At 46.1% G+C, this 23,487-nt stretch overlaps 1 long non-coding RNA gene and 1 pseudogene across 4 annotated transcripts in view; one reads left to right on the top strand and one right to left on the bottom strand.

The window, feature by feature from the left end:
* The window catches only part of LOC144382727 (uncharacterized), a 614,132-nt gene that overhangs the window by 457,699 nt on the left and 132,946 nt on the right, over positions 1 to 23,487 (bottom strand). The window lies entirely within an intron of this gene.
* Positions 22,419 to 23,487, top strand: part of LOC118525041 (protoheme IX farnesyltransferase, mitochondrial pseudogene) — a 29,837-nt pseudogene continuing 28,768 nt past the window's right edge.

Raw genomic sequence — 23,487 nt, forward strand, 5'->3', positions numbered from 1 at the left:
CTTTTCTGTCCACATATCTGGGTGAGGCTGGATTTTCTTCATATTCTTCAACCAAAACAACAAATTGCAACAGACTGAAAGCAAAAGCAAATATGAAAATCCAGCTATCTTCTAATAAGCCAGACATTAAAGAGATCTGCAAATAAAAAGTTAAACAATGCCACTCTTCTATTTTTTGAGAAAATATTTTTCATAACAATATTACTAATGTTAACATGTTAATGTATTTGTAATTTTGTTTTTAAATGAATTAATAAGTATTTTTAAGTTTTCCCCATTTAATTTTTTTAAAGATTTATTTATTTATTTTAAGGGGGGAGGGGCAGAGGGAGAGGGAGAAAATCTCAAGCTGACTCCCTGATGAGCCCATAGCCCGGTGCAGGGCTCAATCTCATGACCCTGAGATCATGACCTGAGCCAAAACCAAGAGTCAGACGCTTAACTGACTAAGCTACCCAGACGCCCCAGTTTTCTCCATTTTAAAGTTCTAACGCAGCACCTGGCTGGCTCAGTCGGTAGAGCAGATGACTCTTGATCTCAGGGCCATGAGTTCGAGCCCCACATTGGGGGGTAGAGATTACTTAACATAAAATAAATTTAAAACAATGTTTTTTATTTCTAACACAGTAAATATCAATAATTATAACCTACATAACAAAAGCTCTTTGAGGTCCTTCAATTTTATTAAGACTGGAAATCAAGAAGAAACCAAAACATTCTGACACTAAAAAGTTGTTTGGGAATCACGTCTGGAAAAAAAAAAGAAGCAGCAAATCAGTTAGGATACTTTCTCCTATGGGAAACAGAAAACTCAGTTTGAACTGATTTAAACGAAGAGGAAATCCTCTTCTCTCATATAAAGGAAGTCCCAGAAGGGGATGCACCAGGGTTCTCTGATTCAGCAGCTACACAATGTCAAGGACCCTGGACCTTTCCATTCCACCTGCTCTGCTGCCCACAGCTCTGGCTTCAACCCTAAGAAGGGGGTCTCCTGGTCACAAGATCCCCACACTGGCAATCAGGGTGGCATGTCCTCTTGTCCACATTACAGCAGAGAAGAAAGAAGAAAGAGAAAACCTTCTTCCCCCCATGCCATATACACCCTCCTCTCGGTCTGACTGGTCCATTGTGAGTTAGCGCCCACCAGGGGAATCCCGTGCACCGACTGGACTAGGGCTGCCTTGGAGCTGAGGTTGGGGCAGCCCCCCGAGAAAAATTAAAGGAGAGGGGAGGTTCTTTTTTTTTAATTTTTTATTGTTATGTTAATCACCATACATTACATCATTAGTTTTTGATGTAGTGTTCCATGATTCATTGTTTGTGCATAACACCCAGTGCTCCATGCAGAACGTGCCCTCTTTAATACCCATCACCAGGCTAACCCATCCCCCCACCCCCCTCCCCTCTAGAACCCCCAGTTTGTTTCTCAGAGTCCATCGTCTCTCATGGTTCGTCTCCCCCTCTGATTCCCCCCTCTTCATTCTTCCCCTCCTGCTATCTTCTTTTTTTTTTTCTTAACATATATTGCATTATTCGTTTCAGAGGTACAGATCTGTGATTCAACAGTCTTGCACAATTCACAGCGCTCACCATAGCACATAAGGGGTGCCTGGGTGGCTCAGTCATTAAGCGGCTGCCTTCGGCTCAGGTCATGATCCCAGGGTTCTGGGATCAAGTCCCGCATTGGGCTCCCTGCTCGGGGCGAAGCCTGCTTCTCCCTCTCCCACTCCCCCTGCTTGTGTCCCTGCTCTCGCTGTCTCTCTCTCTGTCAAATAAATAAATAAAATCTTTTTTAAAAAAAAAGAATTCCTCATATCAGTGAGGTCATATGATACATGTCTTTCTCTGATTTACTTATTTCGCTCAGCATAACACCCTCCAGTTCCATCCACGTTGTTGCAAATGGCAAGATCTCATTCCTTTTGATGGCTGCATAATATTCCATTGTATATATACACCACATCTTCTTTATCCATTCGTCTGTCGATGGACATCTTGGCTCTTTCCACAGTTTGGCTATTGTGGACATTGCTGCTATAAACATCGGGGTGCATGTACCCCTTCGGATCCCTACATTTGTACCTTTGGGGTAAATACCCAGTAGTGCAATTGCTGGGTCGTACGGTAGCTCTATTTTCAACTTTTTGAGGAACCTCCATACTGTTTTCCAGAGTGGCTGCACCAGCTTGCATTCCCACCAACAGTGTGGGAGGGTTCCGGAGAGGGGAGGTTCTTAAGAGAGGAGCAAGGGAAGAAGTGGATGCTGCATAGGCTGCAACTCTCATTCCAATGGGCAGGAAACAGAGAAGTGAGTCCCGATCAGACCCCAGGAAGGATCCAGGTAGCAAGCTACTCAGCAGTGGCTTTGCCCAGCAGATGTTCTGCAGGTTCCACTACAACTACTGTGTCCTTTGTCCCTGGACCATAGATGCCACTGCCATTACCACTGCTGGAAAAGTGACTTCTACGCTGCCCTTGAATTGTATCATTTGCTTGAATATTCCAAGTCCTGGGCTGGAGCATCCGATTGATTTACCAGAGCTATTCCTGGAGCTGGAGAGGGCATAGCCCACCCCTTCAGCTTCCACGTGAGAGGTGGGGTCCTCTCCCACCAAGACTCACAACGCTGGGGGAGCCCACCAAAATAAGGACATCTGGATGCAGGGTAGCCAAAAATGACAAATGCTTCCTTTGGACAGATGAAAATTCTTCAGAAATAACTCAGATCAGGGGCACCTGGGTGGCTCAGTCGGTTAAGCATCTGTCTTCGGCTCATGTCATGATCCTGGGGTCCTGGGATCAAGCCCCGCATGGGGCTCCCTGCACAGCGGGAAGTCTGCTTCTCCCTCTACCTCTGCCCCTCCCCCTGCTCATGTGCACACTCTCTCTCGCTCTCTCAAATAAATAAAATCTTAAAAAAAAAAAGAACTCAGATCAAACAAGGACAGATAGGTAGATAGATGAAAGAGATTATTATATACACATACTTTATATATACCTGCATATCTATGCTTATTTATTTATTTATGTTCATAGCAAAAACAAGAGAAGTCATTTAATTCCAGTACAATGTTTATTAGCTGTGTGACCTTGGCCAAGCCTCCGTTTGCTATCTGTACTATAGGGATAATAAGAAAACCTACCTCATGAGAGTATTGCAAGGACTAAAGTATTTGTAACACGCTTAGCAAAATATCTAAGAAATGTTCATTATTAATATCACAGCAGTGAAGAAGGAATATTAACGTGGTAGAAAATATTTAACTGTAAATTGTTTTCCCAACCTTCAAGGCACACCAATAGCCAAGGGGGGAGAGTTTCTGATTCCCTGCTGGGGACACCTCCAGGGGCAATAGCTGAGAAGCAAAACTAGTTACCTTAGTTAATAAGCGTGTATACCACCTTTGAATTCAGAGCAGAAACAACCTTTGGACCCGTCTCACCTATTTACCTGTCAGCCCAGACTGACTATTTACCTGTCAGGCAAGTAACCTAACCCTTTGGAAGACAGACAGTCTCCATTCTCTGGCTGAGAACAGCTAAATTCACATGGAAGAGCAGCAGAGGAAAAGGACTGGAAGGAAACTATCCCAACATATTAACAGTAACTATCCCTACGTGTGCGCTCATGGGGCCTTTGTATTTTCTTCTTCTCCTTTCCAGAATTTTCTGATCTCTGAAATAAATATGTATGAGTTTTGTCTTTTTACATGTAATGATATACCATTACGTATTTCGTAGATTATTCATTACATATAAAATATACAGTATATATTTTAACTCATTTGTTGCCTAAACTGATAATGACAATCCTTCTTTTTCATGTAACTTTGGGAAACTGTTTACACAGAGGACCAGAGATCGAACCTCAGAGAGTGTGTAAGGAAAACGTGAAAAGCAGGCTCTGGAACCTCAGGGCTGACACTCTGTCCCTTCGGGCTCTACCTCACACCCCCGATGTTCTTCAGTGAAAATGATTTTTAAGAAAAGACATAACGAGGGTAAAGAAGTTCAAGATGATGGCCACTGTTCATTGAGCTTTGCACCCATAACCGCACCTCACTTTCCAACCCCAGGGGTAAATAAGCATCAGTTGTCCTATTTTACAGATGATGAAACAGGGGCTCAGCTCAGTTTCTCAGTTTAGGGACTTGAGAGGTGCCTGGGCAGTGGGAGAAAGATCTGGCCTGGGGAGGGGGTCCCGTCCAGGCCTTGGGGAGAGATTTCTACTCCCATTTGGAGAAGCAGCTGACCAGCCATCTTCCCGAAGGACCTCCAGCAAAGGACGGGAGGAGGCCCAGCGCAATTCCCCCAGCAACCCAGGGGAGCCACCCACGCCGTCTCGGCCAGTGTTTCATTTCTCCTCATTCTGTCAGCAGAGCTCATGTCATCTGGAAGGCGTCTTTCCACAGCAATGGATTTTTTGTGTGTGTTCCTGTTAGGAGCGGGGCACTGCAGGGAGGGAGGAAGCGTGTGACACGTGGCCTTTGGCCTCAGTGAAAGCCATTCTGATTTGCAGACGAGACCTATTGGCCACTAACCTAATCACTAGTGAATAAAGTTTCCAGACCTAAGAGAAAGGGGTCAGGGAGAGAGGATAACAGGCTTTGAGCATACTAGACAGTCGTGGCTAGAGAAGTTTGGACAGGAAACTAGTATTTATTGAGCGCCCACTGTGTCCCAGACTCGCCTCACACAGTCTCTTTCAGCCCTCCACCTCTGTGGCCTGCGGTCTCCCTGGGGCGCAAAGCCCCGAGGGGTCCGATGACTGAAGCCACACCAGTGGGTGCCGAGGGGCAGAGCCTGATCCCCACCCTCGGTCTGTCCCACTCCTAATCACGGCTGAGACTCTCTCCAGATTGTCTGCGACTCAGAAATGTCCCGTGAGCCTCCCTGGTGCCATGAATATCCGAGTGCATGAAGCAGAGCGATGCTGGCTTAGTGGGAGAAGCTTCTGGAACCTTGTTCAAAACGCCTTCTGCACGGGCCTCAGTCACTGGTATAAAACATACTCCTGGAATGCCAGTAAGTGTCATGTTCACATCGTATTCAACAATGGGCTCTTTTATACACGTTTCTGTCACCCATGTAATGAAAGGAATCACACATCTCTTGCTGGGACATCCTTGTATAATTTCCTCCCCCTTCTCCTGGGTGGGCTGGATGGCTTGCAGTAACCCCGCTGGGGGGCGGGGCGCTGGCTTCTCAGCCATGCTGTCACAGTACCCCACCACCAAGTGGCCGCAAGGTGGCTCTCCCCTTCCCTTCTGTAGGGCAGGTCACCAGGAGAACAGATAACACATGCGTGCCGCATCTCTGCATGGTCACAGTCCCCAGGTGAGAAGACAGGGAGAATAAAGTGGGCACCCAACCTAACTCAGGAGGGTGAGCAGCTCTCCCGTGCACCTGCCTCTGAGAGGGCTCCCAGCATGCAGGACTTTGCAGTTTAACGTCAAGCTAGGGGCACCTGGGGGCTCAGTCGGTTGGGCGTCTGACTCTTGATTTCGGCTCAGGTCATGATCTCAGGGTTGTGAGATCGAGCCCCACATCAAGCTCCGTGCTAGGCGTGGAACCTGCTTAAGATTCTGTCTCTCCCTTGCCCTCTGCCCCTCCCCACTTCTCGCTCTCTCTCTCAAAAAAAAAATAAAAATAAAAATAAAAATAAATAAAAAAAATAAAGTCCAGCTAGTCCCGGACAAACCAGGAGGAGTGGGCCACTTGACCCAACCTCTCCAAGCACAGCTAATGTGCTGCTCCTGTCTCCCCAGCCATGCGCACGCGCCACCCCGCGTGGTCCCCAGTGGGCAGCCTTTGGTAACAGCTAACACCGCCGTCACTGAGTCTTCCTCGGTGTCAGGCACTTACCAGTTGTCTCATTTCATCCCCGGCACAGGCCTAGGGAGGAACTACAATGATCGCCTCCTGTCACCGGTGGGGAAACTGAGGCTGAGCCAGGTAGATGAGGCGCATACAGGTAGCTCCGTAAAGCAGCTGCTGCCCACGATCAAGTTCAGAAAGGGGTTCTGCACTCTGCTCTCTGAAGTTTGCCCGAGTGATGGGGGGTGGGGTCAAAAAGGAAGGAAGGACGTTAGGACAGAAGGAGGGAAGGAAGAAGAGAGGGAGGGAAGCAGGGAGAAGGGACGGAAGAAAGAGGGAGAGAGGGAAGGAGGGTGAGAGAGAGAGCATGCGTGACGGGGGAGACTTGACCATCCTGCCACAGAACACGCTCCATCTGGGCAACCCCTTCCGAAGGATGCAGCCCCATCCTCCACTTGCTCCCCACTCCGCTCTCCTGGGGGGCTGACCCAGCACCAGCTGCAGCTCATCTTACTCCCCGCTAGAAATGAGAGTATTATCCTATGATATTCATGCCTATTTTTATAAATAATTCATCTTTTTTTTTCTGCACGAAAGTAAAACAGCCTGAAGCTAGAACATTTAAAAGGAACGTTGGTGCCTTATTCATAAAAGAATCATGTGCTGGTTTGCCAGACAGTTTGTGAAAGTCCCGAAGCTAAAATACACCAAGTTCTGGGTCTATATTTAGCCTGGAAAAGGCCTTCCAATGTCTTTCTCAGTTCATGCTTGATAAGGGCAGTGTTATGCTTTCTCTGAATGCGGGCTTTCCCAAATCAGTTACATCCACAGAGGGAAATCTAAACAATAACTTGGCAAATAGCATATTTATAAAATCCAAGCCCCTAGTACACACATACTTTTTTTAACTCCACAAAAAAAAAAAAATTATAAATAAAAGGATAATGGAGTCTAGGGTCAACCACAGCTATGGAAAATGGGGCCACAGATTGTGAATGTTTACGTGAGTCTTTTTCCCAAGGCTGACAGGGAGATCTCTTTTGCAGAAGGACAGCAATTCCAGAGCTGGAAATGCTTAGAAACGACTGCTAACTGCTAAGATTTGGGCCTCCAGGTTATGATGGGCTCTCCCTTCCCCTCGAAGTCATGCAATAGTTTTTTACAAGGTCTTTATTTTGTCACCTGTGATGATCTTTAAAATACAAATGCTGGGCACCTGGGTGGCTCAGTCGGTTAAGTGACTCTTGGTTTCAGCTCAGGTCATGATCTCAGCTCAGGTCATGATCTCATGGTTGTGGGATCGAGCCCCACATCAGGCTCTCTGCTCAGTGCAGAGTCTGCTTTGGATTCTTTCTCCCTCTCCTCCTCCCTCCCCTCTCATGCTCTCTCTCTCTCAAACGAATAAACAAAATCTTTAAAAAAATAAAATACTAAGATCGCTCTTGCCATATTATCTCCAGAAGAACACATAAAGATTCATAATGTTGGTTGCCTGTGACGTAGGGTGACCAACCAGTTTGCTAGGGACTCTCAGTCTTAAACCAGAAAGTCCCAGGCAAAGCAGGACCAGTTGGTCACCATACCTATGCTGAGGGACTCTGGATTGCTGGGACAGGGCAGGGGAGAAAATGGTGACTATACCCTTTCACGTGTTTGGACTATTGACCCATGTGAGTTTCTTACCTGTTCAAAAAAAAGCAAGTTAAAAATGTTCTGTCGAGAACTAATCACCATGCTGTGTTCTACAGCAAGGTCAAGGTGATACCCTCCACTCTGCCACAGGAGTGGAAATCACTGAACTCCGGCCCATGGTACGTGCCCCTTTGATCAAGTTTAATCTACACAACTAGGTAGGACTAAAACCTAAAACCACAAAAAGCAACTGAGCTGGGAGACACCTACTGAAGCCATCGTCTCTAAATCTACCCCCGGTGAAACATTGACATGTTACATCATTGCACCTCTTGGAATTTGTGATAAGGAAATAAGAATGAGCACAGACACTGAGCAACCAAAACATCTGTGGTGTTGTTTGTGATTGTAGAAAGAAACAACATAAATGTCTAATAGCAGCAGATTGCTAAAATAAATAGTAGAATACCCAGACAGTAGAATAATATGTAACTATTTTTTTTTTTAAAGAGCGCCTGGGGGGGGGGGGTGGCGCCTGGGTGGCTCAGTCGTTAAGCATCTGCCTTCGGCTCAGGTCATGATCCCGGGGTCCCGGGATCGAGTCCCACATCGGGCTCCCTGCTCAGCGGGAAGCCTGCTTCTCCCTCTCCCACTCCCCCTGCTTGTGTTCCCTCTCTCGCTGTGTTTCTCTCTGTCAAATAAATAAAAATCTTTTTTTAAAAGATTTTATTTATTTATTTGAGAGAGACAGAAAGTGAGAGAGAGCATGAGAGGGGAGAGGGTCAGAGGGAGAAGCAGACTCCCTGCGGAGCAGGGAGCCCGATGCGGGACTCGATCCCGGGACCCCGGGATCATGACCTGAGCCGAAGGCAGTCGCTTAACCAACTGAGCCACCCAAGCGCCCAATAAAAATTTTTTTAAAAAAATGTTTTAATAGCATTTAAAAAAATGTTCTGTTAATATCAGGTGAGAGGGCTGTTTACTTAAATGAGTAGATCTCCAAGAGTGGCAAATGAGAGTCTATGAGACCCAGGCAAAATGAACATCATTACATTTCAGTTCTGCTTTGTTTATGATTTCATCAGTCCCTAAAATATATACTCCAAAAGACTTTACTATTATTCACCTTAAGAACTCAAAATTTCGGGCGCCTGGGTGGCTCAGTCGGTTAAGCGGCTGCCTTCGGCTCAGGTCATGATCCTGGAGTCCTGGGATCGAGTCCCGCATCGGGCTCCCTGCTCAGCGGGGAGTCTGCTTCTCCCTCTGACCCTCCTCCTTCTCGTGCTCTCTGTCTCTCATTCTCTCTCTCGCAAATAAATAAAAATAAATAAAATCTTTAAAAAAAAAAAAAAAAAAAAGAACTCAAAATTTCCGGGCGCCTAGATGGCTCAGTCGGTTAAGCATCTACCTTCGGCTCACGTCACGATCCTGGGGTCCTGAGATCGAGCCCCGCATCGGGCTCCCTGCTCAGCGGGGAGACTGCCTCTCCCTCTCCTCCCCACTCGTGCTCCCTTTCACTATCTGTCTCTATTGCTGTCTCTCAGATAAATAAAATCTTAAAAAAAAAAAAAGAAAACTCAAAATTTTGCAAAGTTCTGTAAACACTCATTCTCACAACACCGGAAGGTAAGTGGGGCTCCCAGGGTTGCTCCATTTCAAAGATTGGAGAACGGAGGCCTAGCGAGGCCATCTAACTTGCCCAGGGTTGGACGTGAGTGTGTGCAGGCCTTCTCCTCCCGGGCCAGGCCTGTCCTTTGCTGGCCTACATCTGGCTAGTGCTGTCAAACCATGGAAACAGTGGGCCGTTGCCAGAGAGAAATATTTCTATCAAAGTTTCTCAAGTGTCCCCCAGGAGAGCCCGCCAACACCAGTGATGACATAATATTGGCTGATGGAGCCCTCCTGGCCAATCCTGCTGCAGCACAAAGTGCCCCCCAGAGAGAAACTGTTTATGGGACCTCAGTAGGCCACAAAGTCTCCAGGTGCATGATGTGGGGAGGGCCCCAAGCTCCAAGCCAGGGATGGACCCTTTGTCCCCGGCTCCTTTGGCAGCGCAGTATTTGTCTTGTACACACCAAGATCACATTCATTCATTTTCTTCTCAAACTGAAGATTTTGAGAGGGGAAGACCAGCTAGGCAGAACAAACCAGCTACAGATCTCTTTCTCCAGGAAAGCAGAGGGTGAGAAGGGGGGCAGCTCACGCTCTGGATGGCTGTTTGTAAAATAAATGGCGACGGTGGGGGCGGACTCCAGCATGCTTGATGAGAACACACTGACAGGCCACTATCTCTGGGTGTTTCAGGGTCTGCAAGCGGGAGTCACCCCGCATATCCAGAGACACCCCTCCATGCCTGCCCCACTGTGATTCCCACAACTGGCATTAGCGACCTCGCACTGAAGACCTAAATTAGGTTTCACATTTGCAAAAGTTCATGTTTCACTTCCCAGGCAGAGCTCTTTGAAAGACCAGGAGAGGGAAATGGTAAGTTCTGAGACGGTCCCAGGTGGCACCTCTCCCATTCCCCACACTGTGAATGCCAAACCTTCAGCCCCCTATGGATGCCTCCCCGCCCCACCCTGGACCCTTCTATCTCCAAAACAACCTTGCCACCTGCTTCCTGGGAAGCGCTACTCTGCATCCCTACCCCACCATTCCTGGCTCCCCTTGTGTCTCAGGGCTGTGCCCTCCCCTTCAAGACCCCTCCGCCACCGTAACTCTGGATCCGGTCTCCTCCGTGTCCTCAAAAGCTTTGTTCCACCAACTCCCTCCACTTTCTCCAGGATCGTCAGTCCCCTGCTAGATACTCCTGCTTCCAAAAAAATAAAATAAAGACACAGATGTAGTGAAAAGAAGGGCCACATGCACCCCAATGTTCATAGCAGCAATGTCCACAATAGCCAAACTGTGGAAAGAGCCGAGATGCCCTTCAACAGACGAATGGATAAAGAAGATGTGGTCCATATACACAATGGAATATTACTCAGCCATCAGAAAGGATGAATACCCAACTTTTACATCAACATGGATGGAACTGGAGGAGATTATGCTAAGTGAAATAAGTCAAGCAGAGAAAGTCAATTATCATATGGTTTCATTTATTTGTGAAATATAAGGAATAGCATGGATGACATTAGGAGAAGGAAGGGAAAAATGAAGGGAGGGAAATTGGAGGGAGAGAGGAACCATGAGAGACGAATCATGAGAGAAACAAACTGAGGGTTTTAGAGGTGAGGAGGGTGGGGGGATGGGTTAACCCAGTGATGGCTATTAAGGAGGGCACGTACTGCATGGAGCACTGGGTGTTATATGAAAATAATGAATCGTGGATCACTACATCAAAAACTAATGATGTATGGTGACTAACATAACATAATAAAATAAAATTTAAAAAATAAAATAAAATATAAATATAAATATAAATAAATCCCTGAATTTTGGATGTCTCCCTCCTTGCTCTTCAATATCTCTTGCTGCTCCTTTCCTGAACCTCTAGGTGGCATATGAGGATGCTGGGGCTTTCCGTCTTGGAAGTCTCTGCTCCCCGGAGGGCCGGGACCTCTTTCTCTCCAGTTTTCCCATCTTCCCTGTGACCTTCATCTCCCTCTCTGGAGCTGGGATCCCTGTCTGTAGCTCAGTCGGCCAGGTTTCCACCCCAGACCTCTTCTTACTCTGCACCCTCTCCCTGGGTCCTCAACCATGGCCCCAGCATTAAACGACTCTCTCAATTTGTCCTATGACTGTTCTGAAGACCTTCTGATTCCAAAAACCTCAAACATGTCCAAAACTGGACTCTCATCTTCCCCCCAAACCTATCCTGCCTCCTGAGCTCCCTGTCTCTGCAGATTCCCTGGAGCCAGAAACCTGGGAGTCTCCCATGCTCTTCCCCCTCCTCACTGCCACATTGCCAAGCCCTTTCTCTTCTCCCTCAAAATGAAGTCCAAAGCCATTCACATTCATCTGCTTATCTGTCTTCCTATTACACAAGGGCGCGCACGCACGCACACAAACACGAATGCAATATCCATCAAATCAGGAATTGTGTCTGTTTTGTTTCTAGCTATATCCCACCAGCCAGAAATATGCCTGGCACATAGTGAGTGCTCAATAAATGTCGCTCAACTGAATGAGCAAATATGCACAGACTTAGTTTATGTCAGGTAACATTGTGGTTAAGCACGCCTATTTAGGGGCGCCTGGGTGGCTCAAGTTCGTTAAGCGTCTGCCTTCAGCTCAGGTCATGATCCCAGGGTCCTGGGATCGAGTCCCACATTGGGTTGCCTCTTCAGTGGGGCGTCTGCTTCTCCCTCTGCCTGCCCCTCCCCCTGCTTGTGCAAATGAATAAATAAAATCTTTTTAAAAAATATGTTTTAAAAAGCATACCTATTTAAAGTCAGAAGGCAAGAGTTTCACCTTGGCTCTGCCATTTACTCTTTGCGTGACGTTTTAAACTAAATTAACTTAACCTGATTCTGAACTTCCTGACCTGTCATATGGGCATAAAAATAGCAGATGACTCAAGAGTTCATTGTCAGGGTTAAACGAGGGAACACATGTAAAGAGTTCATCGCAGTGCCTGGTTCACATCAAGGCATCAATAGGCATTAGATATGATTGTTGTTGTCATCATTCCTTCCTGTCTTCGGATCCCACCTGTGTCAGAACATCCTCCCAACCGGTCCCTCACACTCCAGGCTCCTCCCCTCCAGTGGGTCCCCATTCTACTCTCAGAACCGGAGTGATCTTTACAAATGTAAAATTTAGCATACTATTCCCTTGCTGAGTAACCTTGTAGGTGAACTCCGCCTCTCTGAATCCAAATTCCGTAGTCTGGCCTCAGTTTCCCCACCCCCAGCTTCATCTACCCCCACCTCCTGCACCCCGAACTCTACTAATCTAACCTCCAAGCTATTGCCTCAGCTACTCCCTGGTTCTACCAGGACACTCTTCTCTACCCTGCTCCCCTCCTAATCACTCTATAAATAAGACATAAACTCTTGGTGAAGCTTTTCCTGATCTCTTATCCACACCTCCCACCATCCCGTGCAAACTTACTACAGCCCACTTACATCCCTCTACTACAGCTAGGGGAACCAACTGTCCCAGTTCCCCCAGGACTGAGGAGTTGCCCCGAATGCAGGACTTTTCCGTACTAAACCAGAAAGTCCTGGGCGAACGGGGGCATTTGGTCACCGTCCTAGCATCAGTCACCTTGTTTGGGAATTAGCTGTCTTTCTGATAAGATTGCAGAGTACAAATTTTGTCTTGCTTATCTTCATATCCCCAACATCTAACCCAGTGTCAGTCAGGCACGTTCTATGGCTCATATTCAGTAAATATTTGCTGAATGTGTTCATTGAGCTAACAGTTAATTGGGGCAGCAGAAGAGCTACCGGCCGTAACTCAAATCCTGTCCCCCTTCCTGCATGACCTTGGGCAGGTTATTACTCTTACTTATGTATTTATTTGTCCCTGAATGACTTAGGGCAACTTCCTTGGTCTCACTGAGCCTCTGTTTGCTCATTTGTACCATGGAGATAATATCCATTTCATAGAGAAGCTGCAAAGATGAACTGGATATATAACTCCTAGCACACAACCAGCTTTCAGTAAACTCTAGCTGCTGTTACTATTGTTCTATTTATTATCATGTAAAGAGTTAACACAGTGCATTCAATAAAGGTTGTTCCCTTCCCCTCCCCCAGGCCCTAGTAAATAAATTAATACAGGTGGCCTTAAATGTAATTGTAACACAGAAAAAGCAGCCCTTAAAATAGTGTTTGGCCACCTTGGCTGCACATTAGAACCCCCTAGGGAACTTTTGTGAAGACTGATGCCCAACCCTTGACCAATTAATTCAAATCTCCAGTGATGACTCCACACATCAGCCCCTTTAGAGGGCTCCCCTGGAGAATCGAACAGGCGGCCAGGTTGAGAACCTCTGCATTAGGGCACCGAGTTCATCACTCTTTAAAACTTAATTGCTGTGCTAGGTCTTTCCAAACAGCTATCCCTAACGTAGCTGTCGTCCGCAGTCAGACGTTCTCCATTCCCTTTGTCCCCCTCTGTTGTCCTCAAGGCAAGACCTGGAGAATTCTCAGCCGACCTGAGGGGAGCAGACAATCGCTTCTCCCTTTACCCAGCCCAGGCTGGTACCCTAGTTCCTAAAGCCCCGCACCGCCTCTCAATCTCTCAGGAATTTAGAGAAGTGAAAAAGAGGTCACTTTATCTGTGTCTACCCTAAGGGTACAGATGGTTTTATTTTCTAGCCAGCGTTTCTCAAACTGGGCTCCATAGGACATCTTGTCAGGGACCAACCAGTTCTGCATGAAAAAAGTTTTGTTTGCTTTCTCAATCTGCCGATAATCTAAAATGTGACTATTATACATTCTCTCGTCGCCCCTTTATAAGAGACATACTGTAAGAACTGAATGCCCCTGTTTGTGTTTTGGAACATAAAGGCAGTGCACACATACAGATCTGGAAGTAGTTCCAACAGGGGGACCAAGGTGGGAAACTGAGTCCTCCCATGGCACCAGGCAGTAGAAGCAAAACAGACTCGAAGGGACCAGCAAGTAGCCTTAGTGTGGAACCAGCTGTAGAAACACTTGCAGTTTGTGTTTTTCATGTCTGTAGCAGCTACTTAGCACTAAAGATACAGTTAAGATATTTTTTTCCCATTCCCAAAAACAATGGGTAGAGAAATCCTATTTAAAGTAGATTTTAATAAGGCTGACCATATCTTTTAGTGAATATGAGTGATCTACAGATTTACCAAGTAACACCTCATTAAAATCAGCAATTGGGAACTCCTTACTGGCTCACTGGTAGTTACATAGTGTCTGATGGTCCAGCATCAGCAAATACAGCCTTGATGTAATTGATACCATTTGTGACTTAATTTTATGAGAAGAGAGTTTTTGCATTGGTACTATTAAAGGGAAAATACAGAAACAGATTATAGAACTAGACCCAAGGCTACATCTTTTCATTATTAAGCCAGCAATCGTGATTTACTTTTAGTACAGCCTTATCATAAATCCTATTAAAACAATGCTGTTGATTTAGATGTTGTGCCGATGTACTTTCTTTTGCTTTTAATTTATAATTTTTTTTTGTTTTATAGGTGTCTAAGAGCTGTAAACATAAACAGTTTATATCTAGTTTTATTTTATGCTTAATTAAGAGATGACAAAAATAATTCTAGTCTTTGTTGTCAGTCCTCAATGATCTTTTGCCTCCTGGTTTGGACACGGGTCCTGGCTATAGATCAGAATCATCTGGGGCACGGTCAGGTCCTGCCCCAGTCAAGCAGAGGTCCAAGACAGCGGTTTGGAGTGGAGGACACCTCCCTGGGCAAAGGTCTGCTTTGTCACCACAGGTGGAGATTACTTTGTCACTTAGTGGCCAAGTCATTTCACCACCACCCATACCCCTCTCCTCCCACCCTCACCCCACCCCACCCCACCCCACCAGACCTTGGTTTCCCCATCTCTCTGACTCCACCTTTCAGTGACTCTTTGATTCTCTCACTTTCGTGTGACAGAAACTCTAGGTAGAGGATAAAGCACAGCAGGGCTTGGGGTCAGACCCGGGTGAGAATTCTGATCCAGACATTGTCCTACGCTGAACACAACCTCTCTGAGCTTCAGGTTCCTTAATGTAAAACAGAGAGAAGAATGCTATTTTCATGAGGTGGTGCATAGATTGAGTGAGATGAGAAATATCTGGGAGGCACAGAACACGCCCCTTCCCAAGGGGTGCTCAGGGAACGTTCCATGCTGCCAGTAGAGTTCCCACTATTCTCCAGGGGGCTCTGGGCCTGCCAGGAAAGAGAATGGTTTTTTTGTTTTGTTTTGTTTTTAACCTCAGCCCATAACCTCCTTTCATCTAAATGAGGTCGTCCTGAAACTTCTCTAGATTTCTGAATATTTAGCCACAGGATGCAAAAAGGGAGATGGGGAATCTTGGGGAATGGGGGGAGAGTGATCAGACTGAAGGTGGGGAGTGATGGAGCCCAGGGCTGGCCCTTTTATTGCTGCACAGAGTGGGAGACAGCAAGCCCCCTTCAGGAATAGGGAAGGTTTGGACTTGTCCCATCACAAGGCCATTGGAAGTGAGGCCCTCCTTTTCTGTGTACTTTTCAGCCACTTGTTTTTGGGGTTTTTTTTTTAAGATTCATTTATTGATTGATTTGAGAGAGAGAAAGAGCACAAGTTGGGGAGGGATAGAGGGAGAAAGAGAGATTCTCAAGCAGACTCCACGCAGAGCGCTGAGCCCAATGCAGGACTTGATCTCACGATCCTGAGATCATGACCTGAGCCGAAATCAAGAGTCAGACCCTTAACCAACTGAGCCACCCAGGCACCCCCTTTTCAGCTCCTTGTAACTAAGCAGACCAGATTTGCATTTTTATTTTAGTAAGGTATAAATGACTGATCAAACACATACATCTGCCGTGCTTGTTCACCCATGTGAAACTAATTTGTGGACTTCAAGGCCACCCAGGAATCATGGGTGGGGAGATCACTATTTATTACTAGGTCCCTCCCCACAGAAGGTCAACCTTGGGATGGGGAAAAGCCCCTTGCTCCTACTCTCTTAGGGAAGAGAGGCAACTCCTACTACTCTGAAGAGCAAGGGCCTGCCCCAGCCCTAAGCCCAGAAACCCCAGATTTTTCTGAGCCCAGGTTCCCAGCACCTGGTGGTTGGGTAGGAAGGGGCTTCCCATTCAGCCAGGGTTCACAGAACGCCCACAGTGTAAGCCCTCCTCCCTGGCAGAGAGTTCCTGCCACCTGGATTCCTGAGGGGACCCAGTGGGTCTAGAATATCGAATCCCATTTCCTGTTCTTCTCCTCACCTCCACCTGGCTGCTCCCAGAAATCCTACATAAAAGATCAGTTCTGTTCCGTTCTGTAAGCTACTGTATTAGTTCATCAGTACTGCCGTAACCCAGTACCACGGAGCAGTGGCTTAAACAACAGACATTTATTGTCACGTAGTCTGGAGGCTGGAAGTCCAAGATCAAGGTGTCGGTTTCTCCTGAGGCCTCCTTCCTTGGTTGGCAGATGGCCACCTTCTCACTTTGCATTCACCCCGAGGTCCTTCCTCTGTGCATGCACAGGTCACGTCCAAATCCTCTTTTAAGAACACCACTCATATTGGATGAGGACCCACCCTAAACACCTCATTTTAATTTAATGACCTCTTTAAAGACAGTATTTCCAAGTATGGTTGGAGACAATGAGGTATGGGAGGTTAGGACTTCAACATAGGAATTGGGAGGTTGGGAGGCAGAGACGCAATTCAGCCTGGAACAGCCTATATTGTGAAGGTCAATTTTATGCATCAGTTCAGCTAGGCTATGGTGCCCAGTTGTTCAGTCATACATCAGCGTAAATGATGCTATGAAGGTATTGGATGTGTTTAACATTTAAATCGGTAGATTTTGAGTGAAGTAGATTACCCTTCATAATGTGGACCTCATCCAATCAGCTGAAGACCTTAAGCACGGACTGAGGTCCCCCAGAGAAAAAGGAATTCTGCCTCCAGTGTGCAACACAAAAAATCTGCCTTGGACTCAAGATTGCAACATCTCCTCCTGTCCCAATTTCCAGCCTTCCAGTTTGCCCTCCCTCCAAATTCCAAATTTTTCAGCCACCACAATCTCATGAGCCAATTCCTTACAACAAATCTGCCTCTCATCCTATTCAACAGGAGATATATATATATAAATCCTCTTTATTCTATTTCTCTGAAGAACCCTGACTAATAATACAGATATTCAATTCCAGTACTCCTGTATTACAATAATTATGATTACATTAGCATGGGGTTAATTTTGCGGTAAGCTTCCTTTTATAAGAACACCAAGTCCCAGGGGTGCCTGGGTGGCTCAGTTGTTAAGCGTCTGCCTTCGGCTCAGGTCATGATCCCAGGGTCCTGGGATTGAGCCCCACATCAGGCTCCCTGCTCTGCGGGGAACCTGCTTCTCCCTCTCCCACTCCCCCCTGCTTGTGTTCCCTCTCTCGCTGTGTCTCTCTCTGTCAAATAAATAAATAAAATCTTTAAAAAAAAAAAGAACACCAAGTCCTGTTTTTATACGCTTGGTCTTCATCCTTGGTACTCAGAGCAATAGTCAGCACCTTTCCAGTAGGAAGTCATAGCAGTTCCCTCACTCGGGCTTGAGCACAAAAGGATTTTGTTAGCTCAAACAAGGGAAAATCCAGGAGAAAATAAGGCATCAGGCACTTCTGGATCCAGGAGATCAAACTGTGTCACCACTGAGATCCCACTTTGTCTCCTACCTCTGCTTTTCTCCACACTGGATGCATTCTCCCACAGGTTCTCCCTGCCATCATGGTGGAAGATGGCGGACCAAAGCCCTACCCCCAAACTGGGAGATCCTCCCCTCTCAGCAACTCTACTGGAAAAAGTAATTCTTTAGTCTCCAAGAACTCTAACACAAGTCCCCAAACTGGATCTCATTAGATAAACTTAGGTCATATGTGCATTCCTAAAACAATCATGGCCAGCAATGGGTTTAAATGTGGGCCCGTGATCTGGTTCTGGAAAGACCTCTGAGGATTTCTGAGAAAGGTTTTTCTCCCTCCATGATAAGAGTCAGGCTTGTGAAAAAAAAGCTTTTGATCCTTCTCTGCCTTCTTGCTTTGGAGGCTCTCAGGTGAGAATGGGACACATGAAGCTATAACAGGAGACTATCTCTATCCCTAAATCACAAAAATATTCTCCAACATCAATTTCTATTAACTTTGTCATTTTATGGGGCACCTGGGTGGCTCAGTCAGTTAAGCGTCTTCTTTCGGCTCAGGTCATGATCCCAGGGTCCTGGGATCAATCCCTCCATCAAGCTCCCAGCTCAGCGAGGAGTCTGGTTCTCCCTCTCCCTCTGCCTCTGCCCCCCACTCGTGCTCCCTCTTTTTCTAATAAATAAATAAAATCTTTTTTAAAAACTTTGTCATTTTACCTTTAAATTGTATATATTTCATTCATCTGGAGTCTACCTTTGTATGTGATATGATGTGGGATCCTGTTTTCTTTTCCTCTATGTAATGAGCCAGTTTTCTCAACACCTTTCTATCAGACAGCCCATTCTTTTCCCCTTGATTTTGTGGATTAAGTCCCCATATACATCTGGGTCTCTCTAGAGCTTTCCTCTCTGTTCCAGTGGTCCATCCATTCTTCCATAAGTCCATTCCATATTGTCTTTATTACTATGGCTTTGAAGTTGTCCCAACATATGGTGGGCATACTTTCTCCCCATTCTTTGCTCTTTTTCAAAGCTTGTTCACCTTTTTGTGTTCCCTTATTCTTCCTTATGTTTTTATAGCTTATATGAGTTTAAATAGTTTATATTTATAGATTACTGAATTCATCAAAAACATCCAACTGGAATTTTATTGGGGTTGTACTGAGTTTACAGATTAATTAAGAGAAATTTAACATCTCTATAATATTAAATTATCGAATCAAGAGCACAGACTGTGTCTCCATAGATGAACCTCTATATGATTTTTCAGAGATTACTTTTTTTTTCCAGAAACATCATGTGTATTTTTCAGATATCTTAGTACTTAGATACTTGTTGATGTTGTGAATTATATCTTATTCTTACTAAAGTTTCTACTGGTATTGTTTTGTTTTGTTTTAAGTGATCTCTTATCCAGCAAAATCTTGCTGAGTTCACTTATTAGTTCTACTGGTTGATCCTGCTGGATTATCTAAGTAGATATTTAGATCATACATAAACAGTTTTATTTCTTCTTTTCCAATCCTTTCTTCTCTTATTTTCTTATCACCTTGACCAGTAGCTCCATTCTGTGTTCTTTTTTAAGATTTTATTTATTTTTTTGAGACAGAGAGAGTGAGGGCAGGGGGAGGGGCAGAGGGAGAAGGAGAATCAGGCTCCGCGCTGAGCAGGGAGGCTGATGTGGGGTTCAATCCTGGAACTCCAGGATCATGACCTGAGCCAAAGGTAGATGCTTAACCGACTGAGCCACCCAGGTGCCCCTCCATTCTGTGTTAAACAGCAACAGAGTATCTTACAGTAATGTCTCTGACTACTTTAGTGGTGAATTCTTGAGCAAATTTCCTCACCCAACCTGACTCTCAGTTTCCCCAGCCGATAAACCTTCCTCATGGAGTTGTGACAATCATGATAATAAACCCAAAGTTTGTGGGACCCAATGGGTGCTAAAGCATACAGCATAGCTTTACTAGTCCCCCTAATAAAGACACGAGCCATCCACTCCTTTGTATGCCAGGCCCACGGTTACAGGGAATTGTACCATTTAAAATACATAGGATATCTAGGGGCAGCTGGGTGGCTCAGTCAGTTAAGTGTCTGACTTTGGGCAGGTCATGATCTCAGGGTCCTGGGAGCCCCGGGATCGAGCCCTGGGATAGAGCCCTGCGATGGGCTCTGTGCTCAGCGGGGAGTCTGCTTGTCCCTCTCCCTCTGCCCCTCCCCCCATTTGTGCTCTCTGTGTCTCTCTCAAACAAATAAAATCTTTTTAAAAATAAAGAAAGAAATAAAATAAATAAATAAAATACATAGGCTATCTACAGTAGAGAGATGGCCGTTTTTATTTGCATCTAAAATGAATATTTTATAAGACTGGTGGAAAGGATTTCAGCCCCCTACCCACGGCAAAGTTGTTCACCGAAGTATTAACCAAGTATAAAGGAGTAAATTAGCAATAGCAGCACCAGAGGGATAGTTCACCCTAACTTTTCATTCTAATTTCATAATGTATGTGTCAGTAAACTCATTATTAACACATTCTAAAATAAGCTCTCATGATCAGTGATGGTGGGAGAGACCCTGGAATAAACTGAATTTCTTATGTTCTAAACTGACGGGCAATAATTAAAAAAAAAAAATAGCAGTGTAAGTGTTAATTTTTTTATTCAACCCAAATATTTTGGTGAGGAAAACACAATTATCTTTTATTTGTCATAGGTAAAGTTTTAATCTTTATATAATAGATCAGTGCTTAAAATAGGATAATGTAAATGAAATAAATTCTAAGTTTTATTCAATCCTTAAAAAATGGTACAAGCCATCTGGCAATTTTCTTTATTAAATTAGATTTTAGCTCCACTAATTGTCGATACATCCTTGTGCTGGCGGGTTGGTCTTTCCCCCTGAAGATGCATACTGAAATGCTGATAAATGGACCACTAACAGTAATTATAAATATTCTGGGGATGTAATTTCAAAGCTCCGATTTTCAGAAAACTGCATATTTTTTGCTCTATTTGGGTGAAAGCATGTTTGTAGTAACAACTTAGCAATAAAAACCATCTTTGAAAACTATTCTGTTCTTTGATGTGACTGCAGGGACTTTTCTCATCGCTGATGGTGAGGATTTTAAATAACATTTGCACAACTTGGACAGATCTTCTATTCTGCTTGGAACTGGGTGGTTTTGCAATCCCCCTTAGTGACATCACGTTGAACAGAACAGCAATAAATACAATTCACTCCCAGTGTGCTCATTCCTCACTGCGGCCGACGGGTTGCTTACAGCTGTGGAGATGGAGTTTGATTCCCCTACACTGACTGTTCTGATTCTCTGATCTCAGCACTTTTCCCCTGTGATCCTAAGCTGGAAAATTGTTTTGTATGTGAACTACCACAGTACATTTCAAGCGGAACTGTAGAATTACAGTTTTAGAAATTACCTTTCATATCAACCATCTGTATCCCTCCCCCCCACACCATCTCCCCAAAACACAGATCGAATGAGGTATACAAAGAATTGTGAGGTATTTCTTTTTTTTTTTAAGATTTTATTTATTTATTTGACAGAGAGAGAGACAGCGAGAGAGGGAACACAAGCAGGGGGAGTGGGAGAGGGAGAAGCAGGCTTCCTGCAGAGCAGGGAGCCCAATGCGGGGCTCGATCCCAGGACCCTGGGACCATGACCTGAGCCGAAGGCAGACGCTTAACGACTGAGCCACCCAGGCACCCCTGAATTGTGAGGTATTTTAAAGCTTATATTAAGTGGCCTACTGCATGCCTACCACACTGAAAGGGGATTTAGCGTTATGGTATCATTAATGCTCTTGTGAGAAAATATCTTGTGAGATACATTGGTCTCTGCCCCTGGTTCCTGGCACAGAGCTCCTAAAACCCTTGTGATTTCCTGGGGGATAGGAGTGTCTTTTGTTCTCATGAGGTAACTTTGGGTGGGTTCCTGGATAGCGCCCGGGTGGGGGTCCCCAGAAAGACCCAGCCATGATTAGAAGCTTGGAATTTTCATTTTCTTGAGAAGGGACAGGGGCTGAAAACGGGAGTAATGATCAATCATGCCTACGTGATGAAGCCACCATAAAATCCCAAAAGTACAAGGTTCAGAGAGCTTCCAGATTGGCGAACACATCCACATGGGAGGGAGGTGCACCCCAAATCCACAGGGACAGAGCTCCTGTGCTCTGGACCCTCCCAGACCTTACCCTATGTATCTCTTCATCTGGCTGTTCATCTGTATCCTTTATCATGTCCTTTAAGAAACTGGTAAGCCTAAGCGTTTCCCTGAGTTCTGTGAGCCGCTCTAGCAAATAATCAAATCCGAGGCAAGAGGAGATCACGGGAACCACTGGTTGGCAGTGACGTCAGACAGAGGATGTGGGTAACCCGGGGACTACTGCTTGCGACTGGCATCTGAAGGAGGGGGCAGTCTCCTGGGACTGAGCCCTTAACCCGTGGGATCTGTTTCCAGGTGGATAGTGTCAGGATTGAGTTAAATTGTAGGACATCCCGCTGGGGTCACACAGACCTGCTTGGTAGGCGGGAGCCCCACACATCCGGGATCAGAAGTGCTGGAAGCGTGGCCGTGCGTGAGAGTGCAGGAGACACAGACAGGAGGACAGGGTCTCCCCAGGACATCTCCCAGTGACCCTGCAGATGGCTAACAGCGATCACCATGGCAAAATCACCGATAATGGCTATTGAGAAAGCACATGACGATAGGTGAGAGCATGGTCTGGAGTCAGGAACCCTGTCTTCAATCTCAGCTCTGCCACTTGAGTGTATCCCCCCCAGTTCCTCACCCTCTCTGTGCTCTGGTCCCCTTGTCTGTAAAACAGGAACAACAGTAGCGCTACCTCAAAAGGCCCTTGTGGAGATGAATGAGATGATGCAGGTGACACTCTCCATGGGTTACAAATTGTCTTCAGCTGGAACAACCTATGAGCTTGTACTTTCCTTAAGAAAAGCCCAGAGGGGGGCGCTAGCAGGCACCAGCTCCGCAGCTGAGGTCCCCAGGGGCCACTGCTGCTGTCCCCCAGTCATGGTCAGACCCCAGCAGGAAGTAGGAAGGTGGGCTAAGGCAGGACTAAAGGACCTGGCTCACTCCAGTCACCCACCCTCCCAGCACCTTTCCAGAATCTTCTCAGTATCTGGGCTCTTCACCTCCCACTCTCTCCTCAGCCTCCACCATGGCTCCGGCCCGTCCTCCCACTGAAACAGCTCTTTCTCAGCTTACTCAGGACTCCACATGGCTAAATTAAGCAGACATTTTTCATTCCTCATCTTTCCTGACCTCTCCCTCTCTCTCAGCAGACCGAGGTCCCCTCCTTGAAATACATTCTTCTCATGGCCTCCATGACATGGCGCTCTTTGCCTCTCTTCCTGCCTCTCTGGTGGCTCCTTCTGTCCCCTGAGCATATTCCTTCTCCTCAACCCAACCCCAAAGCACAGGTGTCCTCAGGCTGGGCCCTGACAGTCTGCTGACTCGCCTACTATCTCTCCTTAGGCCACCTCAGCCACACCCGAAGCTTAATTTCCACCCACATGCTCCCAATGCCCAACTTCCCCTCTGCAGCCCAGACCTCTCCTCTGGCTCCAGACCTGAGCATCCACTCCCTGCCCGAATCTTCATGGCTTGTTCTAAAGGCTTCTTGTACTCAAAATATCCCAGAGAGTGCCCATGGTCCCCTAGGCCTTAAACACTCCTCTCCATCACCACTACACTTCAAGCCCGGCTCACTCCCTGTGGTCCCCTGCCCAGG

The sequence above is a fragment of the Halichoerus grypus genome, chromosome 8 (genome assembly GCF_964656455.1).
Source record: "Halichoerus grypus chromosome 8, mHalGry1.hap1.1, whole genome shotgun sequence".
Classification (NCBI taxonomy): domain Eukaryota; kingdom Metazoa; phylum Chordata; class Mammalia; order Carnivora; family Phocidae; genus Halichoerus; species Halichoerus grypus.